Source organism: Medicago sativa, chromosome 2 (assembly GCF_051527215.1).
Source record: "Medicago sativa cultivar Bolivia chromosome 2, Bolivia_mono, whole genome shotgun sequence".
Lineage (NCBI taxonomy): Eukaryota > Viridiplantae > Streptophyta > Magnoliopsida > Fabales > Fabaceae > Medicago > Medicago sativa.
In genome coordinates, this window is record NC_140750.1 from 32975938 (window position 1) to 32993256 (window position 17319).

The following is a 17319-nucleotide window of genomic DNA, read 5'->3' on the forward strand; positions in this document are numbered from 1 at the left end:
TAAGTACATCTCCACGGAGATTATGAAATTGCAAACTAACTACTACATTTTTTTTGTTGATAAAGCTAGAAATGCATTAGAAGAGACCAGGAGCTGCATGAACCTATTACAACAATTTTTTTTTTTTTTTGCTAAGCAGGGAGAAAGACAGACATCAGGAGGCTACACCGACATCCCAACTAGGTTGGCACCCGGGAAGCCTCCGTCCTATGCCAGTCTAACTCTAAAATTTTATTAAAAAAAGGGGAAAAAATATACAAGGAGAGGGGGGACTAGGCCAAAACCCTCAAAGAAAAAACAAAAGAAAACATAAAAAAACGACTACTAAAATCTATAATTGGGCAAGCCAATTCTGTCTCGAAAGAAATCCATATGCAACTCGCTGGAAGCCTGTCTAACCAAACAAAATCTTGAACATTTCAATATGCATAAAAAATTCATTTGCGGTTTGGAGAAGGTCCCCTAGAACGGGTGCTATAAGGCGGCTTCCCATCAAGAAGTTCTTTACGCATTATTTGTCGTTGCTTCTTTGTCATGGCCATTATTGTAGGATCCTCAGCCGCTTTTTTATCATATTCCATGATACGATGCCAAAGGTCCAAATCTTGTTGAAGTTGTGGAGGGACTTGTTGGACAGGAACAGCACCATGGGGGGCGCTCCTTATCAAATTACCATCAGTTTCTATAGTTGCTGAAGAGGTAGCCATTGTGGAGCCGACAGTGTCTGTAGGAACCGTGACTGGATGTTCTGAGGTCTGAGCTGTAACATCATTTATTTCAACATTTGTTTCCTCCATTTCAGTTGTAACATCATTTGTTTCAACAGTTGGAATTCCTTGATTATGTGTCAAACGTTCCAGCTCTAGAGCATCTTGTAACGGCAATTGTGTTGTTGCTGCATGTGCGACCTCAACAGATTCCTCTTGAGTTTCAGTGACTTCCTCAAGTACATGAGTTGAAGTGATAGGGAGCTTCTCTTGCTGAATTTCCCGAGGTGCCACATATTGTAAATTGAAAGGTGATGAAAGTGTCGTCGTCGCATCCGTGATCTGGGGAACCACCTCCTCCTCTCGAGTTACCGGAATAGATTTCTCCACATCATCATGCACGTCAACGTGCGCTACTAGGGGATCCACTTCAAGCACCGTACTAGACGGTAGAGTACCTTGAACAACATCGTCTGTAACATTTTGTAACGCAAAAGAAAAAGATGTAGTTTGTGTGGCATGCTGCTGCAGACCCTGAGGTTCATGTGTCAAGGCTAAAGTTGTTGGAACCGTGTTTGTAACAGCAGAGGGGGCTGCAAAGGCTTTAGAGGAGCCGGTTCCTGAGGAGTTGTCTTTCAAAGGCTTCCAAGCAGGTTTTGTGCTCGGTACCTGCTCTTTTCCCTTATCTCCTTTTCCCTTATCACTCGTAGCTTTATTGTTAGATTCATCTTTTCTAGGGTACAACCAGCGACATTTAGAAACATCGTGGCCAATGCTTTTACAGTGCTTGCAAAAATCAGGCAGTCCCTCGTACTCTATTGCCAACGGAAACGCAAAGCCTTCACGTTCTACCAGAACCTCATAAAAAAGATCTTTCGAAAGATCCATGTCAACCAGAATGCGGGCATAATGGCCATAAAGTCTGTTTCTAGTCACATTATCAATGAGTAACGGAGTTCCCACCGCCCCTGCGATATCATATAAGGTCCTCTCCATCCAGTACTCCTGTGGTAGTTCCCATAACCGAATCCAAATTTGAGTGTGAGTTTGTCTATGTGTGTGCATGTTGAAGTCTTTTGTCCATTCAAATAATCTGAGTAACCCTGGCTTCAAGCTAACAGTGCCGGCTGCCCAAACAGTTCACATATCCTCTTGGGAGTTAAAGAAAAATTCATAATACCCTCGCCCAAGGGATGTCAGATGCCATGGCCCCTTAACTTTCCACAAATTCTGTAATTTGGCAGCAAGATCTTTGGAGGAGTAAGGCTTATCTCCTTTGTTCAGAACCAACCGACCTCTAAGGTTGGTTTTGCAAGCATCCAGTCCACGGCAATAGACAGTATCAGTGGTTTTAATAGAAAGGATGTCACCACGGATGGAGGGCATCGGTAAAGGATCAAAAACTACCGTATTTCCACGTAGGGCCTGGGCAAAAGAGGGTTTAGGAGCAGCTTTTGTCATCTGAATTGTAGTGGTGGCAGAAGGCATAACAGGCTTGGGAACGAACACAGTGGAGAGTTGTTGTGGTTCCGTGATTCCAGGTTTGAAGGCTGGAGGCGCGAGCTCTGCCTGCCAGTCAAACATGGTTGGGGCAGGCAAAACCACACGTAACCAAACAAAGCCACACGTAACCAAAGCAATGAATTCAACAAGCAAAAGAAAAAAGCAAGTGAAATCAAAGTGCCATTGAACTAGTAGCCCACCAAGTGATGATACGTTGAAATTCTAATGGTGAATGGAGCTAATGAAACCCTCAAGCACTAAATAAATTCACGTGGCCAAAAGGGACAACTTGGTATCAATTGAAAGCAAACAATTGGAAGTTGAAAAGCTTACCAATCCACCGATTGAATTAGCAAATGGAACCGATTGAAGCAAAATTAATACCAAGCTGATTCATGAGCGCCGCCGCCGAACACTCATCTCCTTCTCAAAAGGAAACAGACAAATATGATACGTAGAAATATAACCTATTACAACAATTAGTCCATATAAATCCTAGTAAAAATTAACCCTAAAGAATCCCTAACAAGAAAGGTTGAAATAAAAGATGCAGGGTACTCTGTTGGGTATTTGTATGTTGGCTTCACTTTTACCTAAAACAAATATTCACTTCAGATGTGGAACACAATGTTCCAACATCCAGGCTCGGTATGTATGTTTTGTGCCTTGCCTATGTTCACGCACGCGTTCGCTTGATTTAAGGAATCCACGCCAGCATGTGTTGGTCAAAACCGTGTGCAGTTATGAGAAGATCAGAACATATTTGATTTCCTGAGGAAGTGGTAACGACTTAGGAAAGTCTTTGAAGGTGATCATAATGTTCTTTTTAATGTGCCTACTTTTTAGGAGTTTCCATATCCGGCCATGTTGATTGTGTAATGGATCACCGGTTTGATCTAAAGCCCGATTGAGTTGATGACGTGCCTTGCTTCAGTATTTAAAGGAGGCTGCAAGACCTGAAGAATTATTCAAGCCATCATTTTCAGAAGAATAGTTTATCTAGGGTTTTGAGTCTTTTGTTTGTGAGCCTTTCGTGCATTATCTTGATGCATGTTTAGAACTGTATTTTGAGTTGTAAATTGTGCACTACTCCGAAGCTTTTAAGCAAGGAGTTAGGTAGTCTGTGAACTGCACCAAAGCTTTTAAGCACGGTTGCAAGTTGTCATGTTTTGAAGGTAACTTCATTTTATAAGTGTCTGTAATTTGTGAATCACAGGAATTGTGATTATGTTGTAAGGGAGTGAGATGGGATCTCAGATCTATGAGTTCCTAGGTTGAAATCTTGTTGGGGTAGGTCCTAGGTCATTAGTGCAAACGAGGTTTCCTGAGAGCTTTTGAATACGGACTGCACTAGTGGATTTCCTTCCTGGCTTGGTAGCCCCAAGAGTAGGTGACGTTGCACCGAACTGGGTTAACAATTTCTCTGTGCATCTTTTTCTTTCTTGTTTGTTATTTTGTTTTATTGTGTATATGTTGGTTAGCTTAATGTTCTAAACATCAGATACAACATCTGCTTTTCTGTATTTGGTGTTGAAACATCGCTTAAAACATCTTAAGTCTAACGTGCCAGAATTTCAATTGGCATCAGAGCAGGCACCCTGCCTATTATTAGGTGAGATCCAGAGGAGATCTATTCTGGCAATATGGAGAAATAGGGAGCTTTTGTTAACAGACCACCGTTACTGGATGGAACCAATTATGACTACTGGAAGTCACGTATGAGTGCTTATCTCAAGTCTATTGACAGCAAGACTTGGAAAGCTGTGATGAAAGGATGGGAACATCCTGTTGTTCTTGACAAAGATGGCAATAAAACCACGGTTTTGAAGCCAGAAGATGAGTGGACCTTACCTGAAGATGAACTGTCTCTTGCAAACTCTAAAGCTCTAAATGCTCTTTTCAATGGAGTGGACAAGAATATGTTTAGACTCATCAAAAAATGTGATGTTGCCAAAGATGCTTGGGACATCCTTAAAACAGCTCATGAAGGTACCTCCAAGGTAAAAAGCTCAAAGATTCAACTCCTGACGACCAAATTTGAAAGTCTGAGAATGCAAGAGGATGAGACTATACATAACTACTATATGAATGTTCTTGACATTTCCAATTCGTTTGATTCTCTTTGAGAAAAATTGTCAGATGAAAAATTGGTAAGAAAAATTCTAAGATCTCTGCCAAAGAGATTTGACATGAAGGTCAGAGCCATTGAGGAAGCTCAAGACGTATCCAACATGCAGGTGGAAGAGCTCGTAGGTTCTCTTCAAAACTTTGAACTTGTCGTTGATAACGGGTCTGAAATGAAGGGAAAAGGCATTGCTTTTACAGCAAACACAGCTGATGATGAAGGATTGGAAGAGAGTGTAAAGGATGAGAATCTGTCAGAAAACTTGGTGATGCTAGGAAGACAGTTTAACAAGATTCTCAAACAGGTAAACAACAGACCTAGAGGTAATGGGCAGAACATCAGATGGAACACTGACAGGCAACAAGGTAATCAAAGGTATGACAGAAATGAAGAGAAGAACAGCCGTTACAAAGGAGTACAATTTCATGAGTGTGAAGGTTATGGTCACATCAGAACTGAATGTGCAACTTTTCTCAAGAACCAAAAGAAAGGGATGATTGTGTCCTGGTCTGATGATAAGGGAACATATGGGGATGGTGAGAGTGATGCTGCTAAACGTGTCAATGCTATGACAGGAAGAGTAGAATCGAAATCTGAATCTGATAATGAAGATACTGACTATGAAAAAGTAACTATACCTTACTGCTATCAAGAGATTCATGATGCAAACACTTTCAAACGTCTGATAGAGCAGGAGGAAATCATCAATCAACTTCAGGAAGAGAGAATTGGTAATCTGGCTAAAATCACTGATCTAAATAAAGAGGTAATGTTACTTAATTCTCAACTTGATAATGTCTTCAAACAAGTTAGAATGATGACCATTGGAATTGATGTTCTAGATAGGATGTTAGAGGGTCAAGTGATAGGCAAACCAAATGGCATAGGCTTTACACATGAACACCTGAAACAAGAACAAAAAAATAGTAGCTATATTCAGGCTTTAGAACATTATCAGAAGGCTAAGAAGGGTAAACCAGTTATGAAAATTAAATTTGTAGCGTCAAGTAGAACAGATAATATCACTGGTAAAGGTCCAAAGTTGGAACATTCCACAGAACATCCTAAAACTATGGTAGTAAAGGAGTATTCCTCCTGCGGGTGTCACTTTTGCAACAGACAGGGTCATAAAAGACCCTTCTGCTATGATCTTTTTGGAGCACCTAGATTATACCAACCTAGTCCAACCTTGAGAGGGGTCAAAAAGGAGGGGAGACCTAAGTGCCTAGGACTGATATCACATACCTCCTTAAGAGCATCTTCCAGTGAAGATTGGTACTTTGATAGTGGGTGTTCTCGTCACATGACAGGGGTGGACAACTTTCTGGGAAATGTTAGACCCTATGCCAAGAGCTATGTCACCTTTGGGGATGGGGCTAAAGGAAAGATTTTTGGTATTGATGACTTAGTTAGGGAAGGATCCCCAAGACTGAATAATGTTTTGTTGGTCAAAGGGTTGGCATCCAACTTGATTAGTATTAGTCAATTGTGCGACCAGGGGATAAGTGTAAATTTCAGTAAAACTGAGTGTCAGATCTTAGATGGAAAGGGTAAGGTGAGTATGAAGGGTACTAGGTCTAAGGACAACTGTTACTTATGGATCGCTCAAGAATAGGCTCTCATATCCTCATGCATGCTAAGCAAAGCTGAAGAGGTTAAACTGTGGCATCAAAAACTAGGTCACTTGAATATGCAAGGAATAAAGAAAGCAATCTCTCTAGAAGCAATCAGAGGTATGCCCAAATTGGAGATCACTGATAGAAGAATTTGTGGTGAATGTCAAGTTGGTAAACAGACTCGAATGTCCCATCCTAGGTTGGAACATCAAGGAACCTCGAAAGCTCTTGAACTTCTTCATATTGATTTAATGGGACCCATGCAAGTGGCCAACATTGGTGGAAAGAGATATGTTCTGGTGGTAGTTGATGATTTTTCAAGATTCACCTGGGTGAACTTTATCAGAGAGAAATCAGATACTTTTGAATCACTCAAGGAACTTTGCATTCAACTTCAAAGAGATAAAAATAGAGGCATTGTCATGATAAGAAGTGATCATGGAACACAATTTGAAAACTCCAGATTTCATGAATTTTGTTCAGAGGAAGGAATCAGGCATGAATTCTCATCTCCCATAACACCTCAACAGAATGGAGTGGTTGAAAGGAAGATCAGGACTCTACAAGAATCAGCCAGGGTCATGCTACATGCAAAACATCTTCCCCTTTATTTCTGGGCTGAAGCTATGAATACAGCTTGTCATGTTCATAACAGAGTCACCTTGAGAACAGGTACTTCAACTACCTTGTATGAACTCTGGAAAGAAAGAAAGCCTACTGTAAAATATTTCCATGTCTTTGGTAGCAAGTGTTATATTCTAGCAGATAGAGATTACAGAAGAAAAATGGATCCAAAGAGTGATGAGGGAATTTTTCTGGGTTACTCTACTAACAGCAGAGCCTATAAAGTGTTTAACAACAGAACTCAAGTTGTTATGGAATCCATTAATGTAGTGGTAGATGATGTGATTAAAGAACCAATTCTTGAAGTTGTACCAGGTGTTGAAGCATATCCTGAAACATCTGCTCAAGAAAAAGAAATGCCTGAAACTGTTGAAGAACCTGAAACTAACTCTGAAGGTACTGAGCTGGAGCATGCAGAAACAAGCAAAGGACATTCAATTAGAGTTCAGAAGAATCATCCTCAAGACCTCATTATTAGAGATCCAGATCAAGGAATAAGAACTAAAAGAGCTAATGATGTTGTCTCCAATTCCTGTTTTGTATCCAAATTTGAACCCAAAAATGTGAAGGAAGCTCTCACTGATGATTTATGGATTGAAGCCATGCAAGAAGAACTCAACCAGTTCAAAAGAAGTGAAGTATGGGATCTGGTGCCAAGACCAAATGATATAAATGTCATTGGAACAAAATGGATCTACAAGAATAAGTCAGATGAAAATGGTACTGTTACCAGAAACAAGGCAAGAATGGTAGCACAAGGTTATACACAAGTGGAAGGGTTAGATTTTGATGAAACATTTGCACCTGTTGTCAGACTGGAATCCATAAGGTTACTCTTGGGAGTGGCGTGTATTCTAAAGTTCAAATTGTTTTAGATGGATGTGAAGAGTGCCTTTTTAAATTGGTACCTTCATGAAGAAGACTACGTTGAGCAACCAAAGAGATTTGTTGATCCAAATTTTCCTGATCATGTTTACAAGCCGAAGAAGGCACTATATGGGTTGAAGCAGGCTCCTAGGGCTTGGTATGAAAGACTCACAGAATTTTTAACCCATCAAGGGTACAAAAAGGGAGGAACAAACAAGACCTTGTTTGCTAAGATGGATAAAGGAAGACTCATGATAGCACAGATCTATGTTGATGACATTGTGTTTGGAGGAATGTCGAATCAGATGGTTCAACATTTTGTTCATCAGATGCAGTCTGAATTTAAGATGAGTCTTGTGGGAGAACTGACTTACTTTCTTGGGTTACAAGTCAGGAAAATGGAAGATACAATATTCATTTCCCAGAGCAAGTATGCTAAGAATATTTTAAAGAAGTTTGGGTTGGACAATTCCAGTCATAAGAGAACACCAGCAGCCACTCACTTGAAGTTATCCAAAGATGAAAATGGTGTAGCTGTTGATCAAAGTCTGTACAGAAGCAAGATTGGGAGCCTTCTATATCTTACTGCAAGCAGACCTGATATAACCTTTGCTGTAGGAGTTTGTGCCAGATACCAAGCAGAGCTCAAAATGAGTCATCTGGTTCAAGTCAAAAGGATTCTGAAGTACATAAACGGCACCACAAATTATGGAATTCTATACTCTCACAGTAACAATTCCAGGTTGATTGGCTATTGTGATGCAGATTGGGCAGGTAGTGCAGATGACAGAAAAAGTACTTCATGAGGTTGTTTCTTCCTTGGGAACAATCTAGTGTCCTGGTTCAGCAAGAAACAAAACTCTGTGTCTCTATCAACAACAGAAGCAGAATATATTGCTGCAGGAAGTAGCTGCTCTCAGTTATTCTGGATGAAACAAATGCTGGAAGAATATGATGTTCAACAAAGTGTTCTAACATTGTACTGTGATAATCTAAGTGCAATCAACATCTCCAAGAATCCCATACAACACAGCATAACAAAACATATTGACATCCGACATCACTTCATTAGGGATCTTGTTGAAGACAAAGTAGTAACTCTGGAGCATGTGACTACTGAAGAACAACTGGCTGACATCTTCACAAAGGCCCTAAATGTCAAACAGTTTGAGAAACTGAGAAACAAGCTGGGTATTTGCATTCATGAGGAATTATAGCAACTAATGTTCAAAGCCTCAGGTACCCTTAGCTATAATTTATGCTTTTCACAATTTCTGATTTGGCATATTTTATGGCTAAAAAGGGGGAGTAGTTATCCATGCTGTATGATCCTGACTGTGCTAGTAGATAATGTGCTTATTGATGTTGAGACATCAGATTTCTGGTATCCTGGTATCTGCTCTAGATGTGTGCATGTATGAGGAATTCTGTTTATGTATGCATGTTCTCTTGTTGCACTAGGAGTTTGAAGTGCATATATTCAGGGGGAGTATTGGAAATGCTGATTGTGCTCCTTGAGGGGGAGTAATTTTATATGTCCCTGAATGTTTCTATGGATGTTGGAACATCCTGTTTGAGCTATTGAATCTTATCTGGGAGTTTATTCTTTTCATGTTTATCTGAGTAGCGTGTTGTGACAGTTGACTGTCTTTTTAGGATATTATAGGAATTTATTTTTCCTTATATGTCCGCTGTTGCAAGACTCTGATTCTCTATGATGATACCTGCTAGTTCTTTTGCTGCATATTTCCATGTGTTAATTGTTGTGTGAAAATATTGGAAGCAGAATCTGAGATCTGTAATATATCTCTTCTAGTCCTGAAGATTATGAATGATGACTGAAGAACTGTATTTGTGGTATCTATTGGTAATCTAAGTTTGTGAAACTTCCTTCAAGGAAAAGTTCTTTTGAAGATTGAAGGAAAGGTTGCGTGTGTTATCTCTCTAATTTATTTGAATTGGCCTCAAGTTGTTTTAGCCAAAAATTTGTCAAAGGGGGAGATTGTTGGATATTTGTATGTTGGCTTCACTTTTGCCTAAAACAAATATTCACTTCAGATGTGGAACACAATGTTCCAACATCCAGGCTCGGTATGTATGTTCTGTGCCTTGCCTATGTTCACGCACGCGTTCGTTTGATTTAAGGAATCCAAACCAGCATGTGTTGGTCAAAACTGTGTGCAGTTATGAGAAGATCAGAACATATTTGATTTCCTGAGGAAGTGGTAACGACTTAGGAAAGTCTTTAAAGGTGATCATAATGTTCTTTTTAATGTGCCTACTTTTTAGGAGTTTCCATATCCGGCCATGTTGATTGTGTAATGGATCACCGGTTTGATCTGAATCCCGATTGAGTTGATGACGTTCTTAGCTTCAGTATTTAAAGGAGGCTGCAAGACCTGAAGAATTATTCAAGCCATCATTTTCAGAAGAATAGTTTATCTAGGGTTTTGAGTCTTTTATTTGTGAGCCTTTCGTGCATCATCTTGATGCATGTTTAGGACTGTATTTTAAGTTGTAAATTGTGGACTACTCCGAAGCTTTTAAGCAAGGAGTTAGGTAGTCTGTGAACTGCACCAAAGCTTTTAAGCACGGTTGCAAGTTGTCATTTTTTGAAGGTAACTTCATTTTATAAGTGTCTGTAATTTGTGAATCACAGGAGTTGCGATTATGTTGTAAGGGAGTGAGATGGGATCTCAGATCTAGGAGTTCCTTGGTTGAAATCTTGTTGGGGTAGGTCCTAGGTCATCAGTGTAAACGAGGTTTGCTGAGAGCTTTTGAATACGGACTGCACTAGTGGATTTCCTTCCTGGCTTGGTAGCCCCTAGAGTAGGTGACGTTTCATCGAACTGGGTTAACAATTTCTTTGTGCATCTTTTTCTTTCTTGTTTGTTATTTTGTTTTATTATGTTTATGTTGGTTAGCTTAATGTTCTAAACATCAGATACAACATCTGCTTTTCTGTATTTGGTGTTGAAACATCGCTTAGAACATCTTAAGTCTAACGTGCCAGAATTTCATACTCCCACCATTCTTGGCCAAAGCACCAAATTCCCCTCTCTAAGTACATTAGTGAAAATACATATAATTTCCCTACAAAAGTGCATACAATTGTGCCATCTAGTATTCATCCTCCAAGGAACACCTTCTTGCTTGCTGAAAGCTTTCATAACACTAAGTGAATCAGTTTCAATCCAAATATCTCTAAGGTCCAGATCATCAGCTTTTTCCATGGCAAACATACAAGCATCGAATTCAGCTTCTAAAGAAGATGCGATGCCAATATTCTAAGCCAAAGCTCCTATAAAGAAAGATGGAGAAGCTCTAAAGACAACACCATTGGAACCACATAGAGGACAGCCAAATGATGAGCCATCATAGTTAACTTTAGTGCAACTAGCAGGAGGAAATAGCCAAGATACATCCTGGAAGGAGAGATCTTTCTAGCCTTCATAGGTATGCCAAAGAGTCTAGTAACCTTGAAGTCTTGCATGGCAGTATATCCCTTAACAATATCAAGAACAAAGATGCTATGAAAAAGAGTGGTCATGGAAGAATACTTGTTGGAGAAGTATCTCTTATTTATTTCAATCTAGATGATCTAGATGACATGAACAATAGAAGAATTTATCACATATCTATCCAGTTTACTAGTAATAGTATTCACACTCAGCAAAAGAGAGCTTATGGATGATTGATCAAGCAATTGATCAATCCCTTTCACTAGCCATTCCCATAATTGATAGGTAACAAGGCACCTAAGAAAAATGTGTTGAGAAGATTCATATGGTTTGTAGCAGAAGCAGTATATAGAAATAATGGAGCAACCCCTCTTTCTCAGGTTCTCATCAGCAGGTAACTTAACATGCAAGTATCTCCAAGTAATGAAGGATCTGGATGGTGGTATGTAGGTGTTCCAAATGAACTTATGCCAGGGAACCTGAGGGCCGTGGGGAATGAGAAATTCATATGCTAACTTGTTAGAAAAGGTACCATCCACAGAAACATCCCAATTGAACTTATTAGAAATATTTCCAATAGGAAGAATGGTTTGGAGAATTTTTTCAGTTAACCTGCCATCTTTATGGACAAAATAGTCTTTAAGGCTCCAAGAGAAAAACAAGAATTATATTCCACCCATCTGCCAGTCCAAACAAGAATCTTGTCTCCATTGCCTACATACGAAGTAGCATTTTGATAGATCAAATTCACAAACTGCTTCTGCTTGGCCAAGTGGAGAAGGTGATATGATAATCCTTAGATTTACCATTAACAAGAAATCTAATCTTGCATAGCTTAGACCACTACTCCTTAGAGGTTATAAGGTTCCAACATAGAAGTAAAATAGCAGCTTTGTTAACTGCAGAGGGATCCTTGACTGACAAGCCACCTTCTGCAAAAGGTTTATGTCACGGTGATTTTTGGAGATCAAGCTATTGATTAGCGTTGACTGAAGAAGAAAAAAAAATTAATTCACCACCGAGCTTTAATTTTTTTCCAAGGAAAGGGGGGAAAAGTTCGAATAACCCACTATTTTTAAGATTTTAGGTTCGGGGGTTAGTTACGTAAAGGGAAGGTGTTAGCACCCTAAATGCCTATAGTATCCTATAGGAACCTCTTATTTTTATTTATCTTTTGGCTATAATTTATTTTCTTAAAAAAGGGAATTAAAGTGATGAGTAAAAGAAAGAGAAATGTTTTTTATTATCATTTTTTTTATTTGGAAAGACAAGTGTATTTTGCCTACGTACCCACGAGGGATCAAAACCACGTAGTTCGAGGTAAAAAGACTAATTGATTTGTTGGATATTTTTTATTAGTTTTGAAAAAGTTTTTAAAGTAAAAAGCCAAATGGCAAAATAGAACTTGTTTAGTGTTTTTTATTTTAAAATAAATGACTCAAATATGATTAAAATTGATTTAAAAATTTATTAAGAAAAGATGGGGAATCACTTGATTGAAAATCAAGGTTTGTTTAGAAAAGAATTTTTGTGAATTTTTGACTATTTGAGATGTTTTTATTGTTTTTTATTTATTTAATATTTACAACCTAAAAATTATTAAATCGTGACGATAAAAATAAAAGAGCGAGGGGATTTTCATAATGACGTTGGATCAATATTGATCGTATCTAATCAGAAGGTGACTACCGATGCCTTTAAATGTGGTGGTTTAAGTTGTAACACCCATACCAGACGTATCTAGAAAGTCTGGCACGTGCGTTAATATTAGTACTGGATACATTAAATATACAACATAAAATTTTACGAATGAATAATATTTACATCAAGTCACGTTCATATAAATCATAATACAATACAACTCATCCATGCATAAAAATACATCCTTGATGTCCATATCGTCCCGCAGCTTTACGAACGAACCCTTGAAGCAATATCCATCCGGCTCCGAACATGCATAACATCCTGCTTATCTGAAACAAATAAGGATTGGGATGAGACATAATGTCTCAGTGAGTTCCCCTAAATCCTAGGCTATAGGCAACCTCAAGGGGAAACCTACGGTCACCACGTGTCTATATTACAACCTGACGGTTGATTATACGTGTGTGGGGACTTGCATACTTAGACGGTAGTGCATACTAGAGCCGTCATAATCATAACTTAACTTGTGATAGGCTTCACTTCCTATATGTGTCATGGCGGTTGAGGGAACCTAGACCGCATTACCAAGAATACGCTCTACGTATCGAGGCCTAAACATAACATATCATGACACTAATCTAAACCGGACGATTAGGGGAAACCTAAGATCGTCATCGGTATCATGTTCTTTACTTGCTCTAATCCATGCCTTGTACTTGTCATGTAGCATCTAATGCTCTTATTCTTAAACATAAACTTGCATGGATTCACTCTTGCATAATCATGAACATAACATAATCATAATCATATCATACATAAACGTATCTAAGTTCATTCATTGGTTAGCGTTGAACAAATAGTTATTATCTTGATTCATTTTACGGATAGTCCCGGGTGGAGTAACCCCGAGATCAATCCCATAAATGACCGATGTACGTACATCGGACTCCCTCGGTGTTGTGCGGGTCCCTTGCGGCTTGAATCGTTCCCCTTAGGTCGAGAACCTCTTGTATCCCCCTGACGTGGATATCAAGAGAAACGAGCACCTACATCTTTTTACTCAGTGACATGCGGGTCCCTTACGGCTTGAATCGTCCTCATCATGAGAACCCCTTGTATCCCCCTGATGTGGATAGCAAGAGACATGTCACCTACACTTATTAAATCATGGTCTTGTTGTATACATAAGTTAAACATGTACATACTTGATTGTTTACCTCGGAACCTTAATCGAACCGATTAGTGGTAAACTCTTACTTGTTCATATACATACTTATTCATGGTGGAGAGATTAACTAGTCAATCCACGGCTTACTTACTTGTTAAATCATACTTGATCATATGCAAAGATTACACTTCGTGTCTTATCATTCTAGGGATTCATATCCTATACTTTCCATACTTATAGTTCATGCTATCTTGCTAGTTCTCAACACTATGTTGAGGCTCTACATTCATGCCCTTTCTTATTTCATAGCTACCCGAGTAATATCGGCTTAAACTCTCTTGATTCACTCTTGTCATTCTTATTAGGTTTGCCATGATTTTCATTTCAAGAATCGTTTGATGTTATGTTCATTGCCTAGATGTTGTTTTGGTGTTATTATAAAGTTGCATAACATTGAAAGAAAAGCATCGAAACGCACCACCGACCCCACACTGAGCCAACAACCAAAAAGCATGTTGGCTGGTCCAGAGGCTTGCGCTAATAGCGCCCCTGGAGCGTGGCATGCCTGACGAATTTCGCTATTAGCGTGGATTTCGCTAATAGCGTAGTTCTTCGGGTCTGTGGTACAAATTTTCCAGATTTTACCCAAAACTTGTCCAGTTTGATCTTGCAATGCGCCATAATCATCCAGAAACATATATATACATTTATAAACATATTTCATGGCAAACTAACAAGTAATTGATAAAAATTGATCAAGAGAACATTAGGGTCCTAAATCCCTCATAAACATAAATTAATCCTTTCTAACATGAATTTACACAACCAAAGGTAGGTAAACTATCTATGGAACTCACCTAATCATGTTTGCTTGCTTTCCTTCAAGTTCCAAGCTCAAACCCTAGATTCCTCTTCATTCTTGATTCTTGACTTTCAACCCAAACCATGCTTAAATCCCTTCTTTCACTTGTTTCTTGCTTGCTAAGCCATGCTTGATCATGTATTGAAGAAGTTTGGATGCCTTAGAGAGGAGAGGGAGGGCGATTCTTAGAGAGAAGGAAGAGAGAAATGTTTTCCCAAAAACCTAGAGAGAGAAAGTGGAGTGGAAAATGAATATTTTGGGTTCAAACTTGCTTATATACCCCTTGCGTGCGAATACCCAAAATACCCTTGGTCGTAGTCGCGTCTGACTCAGCACTGATACATAAGTCCTTACTTGACTGATAACACATAGTAATATTGTCTGTCGTTCATAACATTTTCCATCATAAACGCTTTCCATGAACATCAGTCCTCTGATGCATTTAACAGATAAAATTTCCATTAGCTGACGAGCGGGATATTACATTCTACCCCCCTTAAAAAATATCGTCCTCGAAATTTAGAGATCGACTACCAATCATCATGACAAAAACTTACCATCTATGGTCTGAGCCAAACATTTTCCATTCATACATATCCAAAGGATTCATCGTATCATGTCTTCATCTTGTTTCTTAATCCACATGTTACTGAACTTAACCTTCTTGATCTTAATATCACTCAAACTTAGAGTTTTCTTAGCATATTATGACTCAGCACTTACCTTGCTACACATAAACTTATTGTCTCAGACTCAGATCTTACCCGCTTAACATAAACCATCCCTATTGGTATCTTGTCATAAACATGAACACTCAGGATTTGCCTTTTAACTGGAATCCTACCAGAAACCAGGTTTGCCCTGCAGTGCTTACTTGTAACTTTAAAACATCTTTTCATGCATACATAATCTTATCGGGTAAACATATAATTCATACATCAGTTACTTACTGTACCTTGAGACATGTGCCTCTTTCTTACTTTACTTATCTTGACGATTCTACGAATCTCTTGTCTATTTTCTGAGTCTTAAGAAATCTTTCGATCTCATTACCATTCTTATTGCACCCAAATTCATGGATGACTCATATAACTTGTCGTAGAGAGGTGAAATTAATTACGCCTATACATATAACATTCATCAACCCATCTTGTAACTTACATGCCCTTAAAACTTCCGACTTAGACCTCTTGCATTTGAATACTCTTAACATATACTTGTGCGTCTCATAAGACTTTTCGAAAAAACTGTTGTTTACTTCATCAAATCCTACCTTACATGGTGTCCTACATACTCTCGAGTGTCGCATCTTGTTAGATAATAACGATACTTGTTCTTACATCTTGATTAAGAAAATTTTCTAAACTTTGGTATTTGGGTCCTTGGAACGAATAATTGTATAACTTAAAAGAAAACATTATGAAATCATGTTTTTAAAATAATCATCGTTCCCAAATCCCTTACTACCCGTTTTAACTTTAAAAGTTATAAATCATAGTTCGGAATCTTCATAGCAAGTATCGTGATCATTTAACAAGTTTGACATAAGAGAGTATGCACTTAATCGTGCATAACTCATGATTTATATCTCCATCCAGAATGAAACTCTTGAACTTTAAAGTAACTTCTTTCTTATTCTTTCTTGACTTACATACATATCTTGGAGACACGCATAATTGCATAACATAATTCATATAGCATCCTTGACCCTCATAACATTATATCATTTCCTCGTTCTAAGAACAATAAACTTGAATCTTCAAAACATCATATCTGGTTCCACACTTGATACTTCAATCATTACTTTGAGTCACAAAAGGAACCTTTCAACTCTTACATACATCTTCCTTATCATAGTACATATTCTTCATTTGTTGCGTCTCTAGCCTTTTCTATCTTACTTAGATTAAGACACATCCACATACCTTAACCCTTTTCATGACTGACTACATAAGTCTCCTTTCTTACTTAACATTTCGAGAACTTCTCGCTTGTCCCATAATGCTTCTAACGAAGGCTCTTACTATCACATTCCATGTCCCGTGATTACTGTTAGCAACTACACCAATTAACTTTCGTTGCGCCACTCTGATTCCCACCAGTTGGCCTTAACCAATACTCTAATTCATTAAGACAACCGAACTTTACATATAAACATCATCTTCTTGAACTCTTGTCAAGACCTTTCGTGTGGCATTCAATGCCATAAACTTGCACTTCACAATACCTTGCAAAATTGGATCTCACGGTAGACTTGTCGCATTACCATATTATTTTAATTGGGGATAGACCTTACTTTCTCACTGGTTGAGTTCACCTCATAACATATACTTATCGTACTTAAACTTGTTTCTGAGAAATCTTGAATTCCCATAGTAGACTTATCATAAATTCATACATACTTTTCCTGATCATACTTCATTGTATTCTTGTATTCTCGCATACTATGTTTTACGTAATCAAACTAATGTTTGCTCGTTAATTTCATTCTTTAAGAAAACATCATAATTTAACACGGGTCATTGGCGTTGACGATTTCTCTTTATATAAAAATGTAATAAATTTGGCCCCAGTCGTTGCTCGAAAGCCACGGAATAAGTTGACAACACAACTGTGTCATCCAACCTTAGTTCCGGTAAGTTTAGCCCACTCTACGTGAGTCGTAACAACCGTTACCTACAAAATTTCCATTTTAAAATCTATAAACATCAACTCCAATCACCCATATGTGTCTACCTTTCA

General features: G+C 38.4%; 1 pseudogene; it reads right to left on the reverse strand.

The window, feature by feature from the left end:
• LOC146946344 (uncharacterized) overlaps positions 1-15359 on the reverse strand; it is an 83020-nt pseudogene extending 67661 nt beyond the window's left edge.
• Between the last annotated feature and the right edge of the window lie 1960 nt (positions 15360-17319).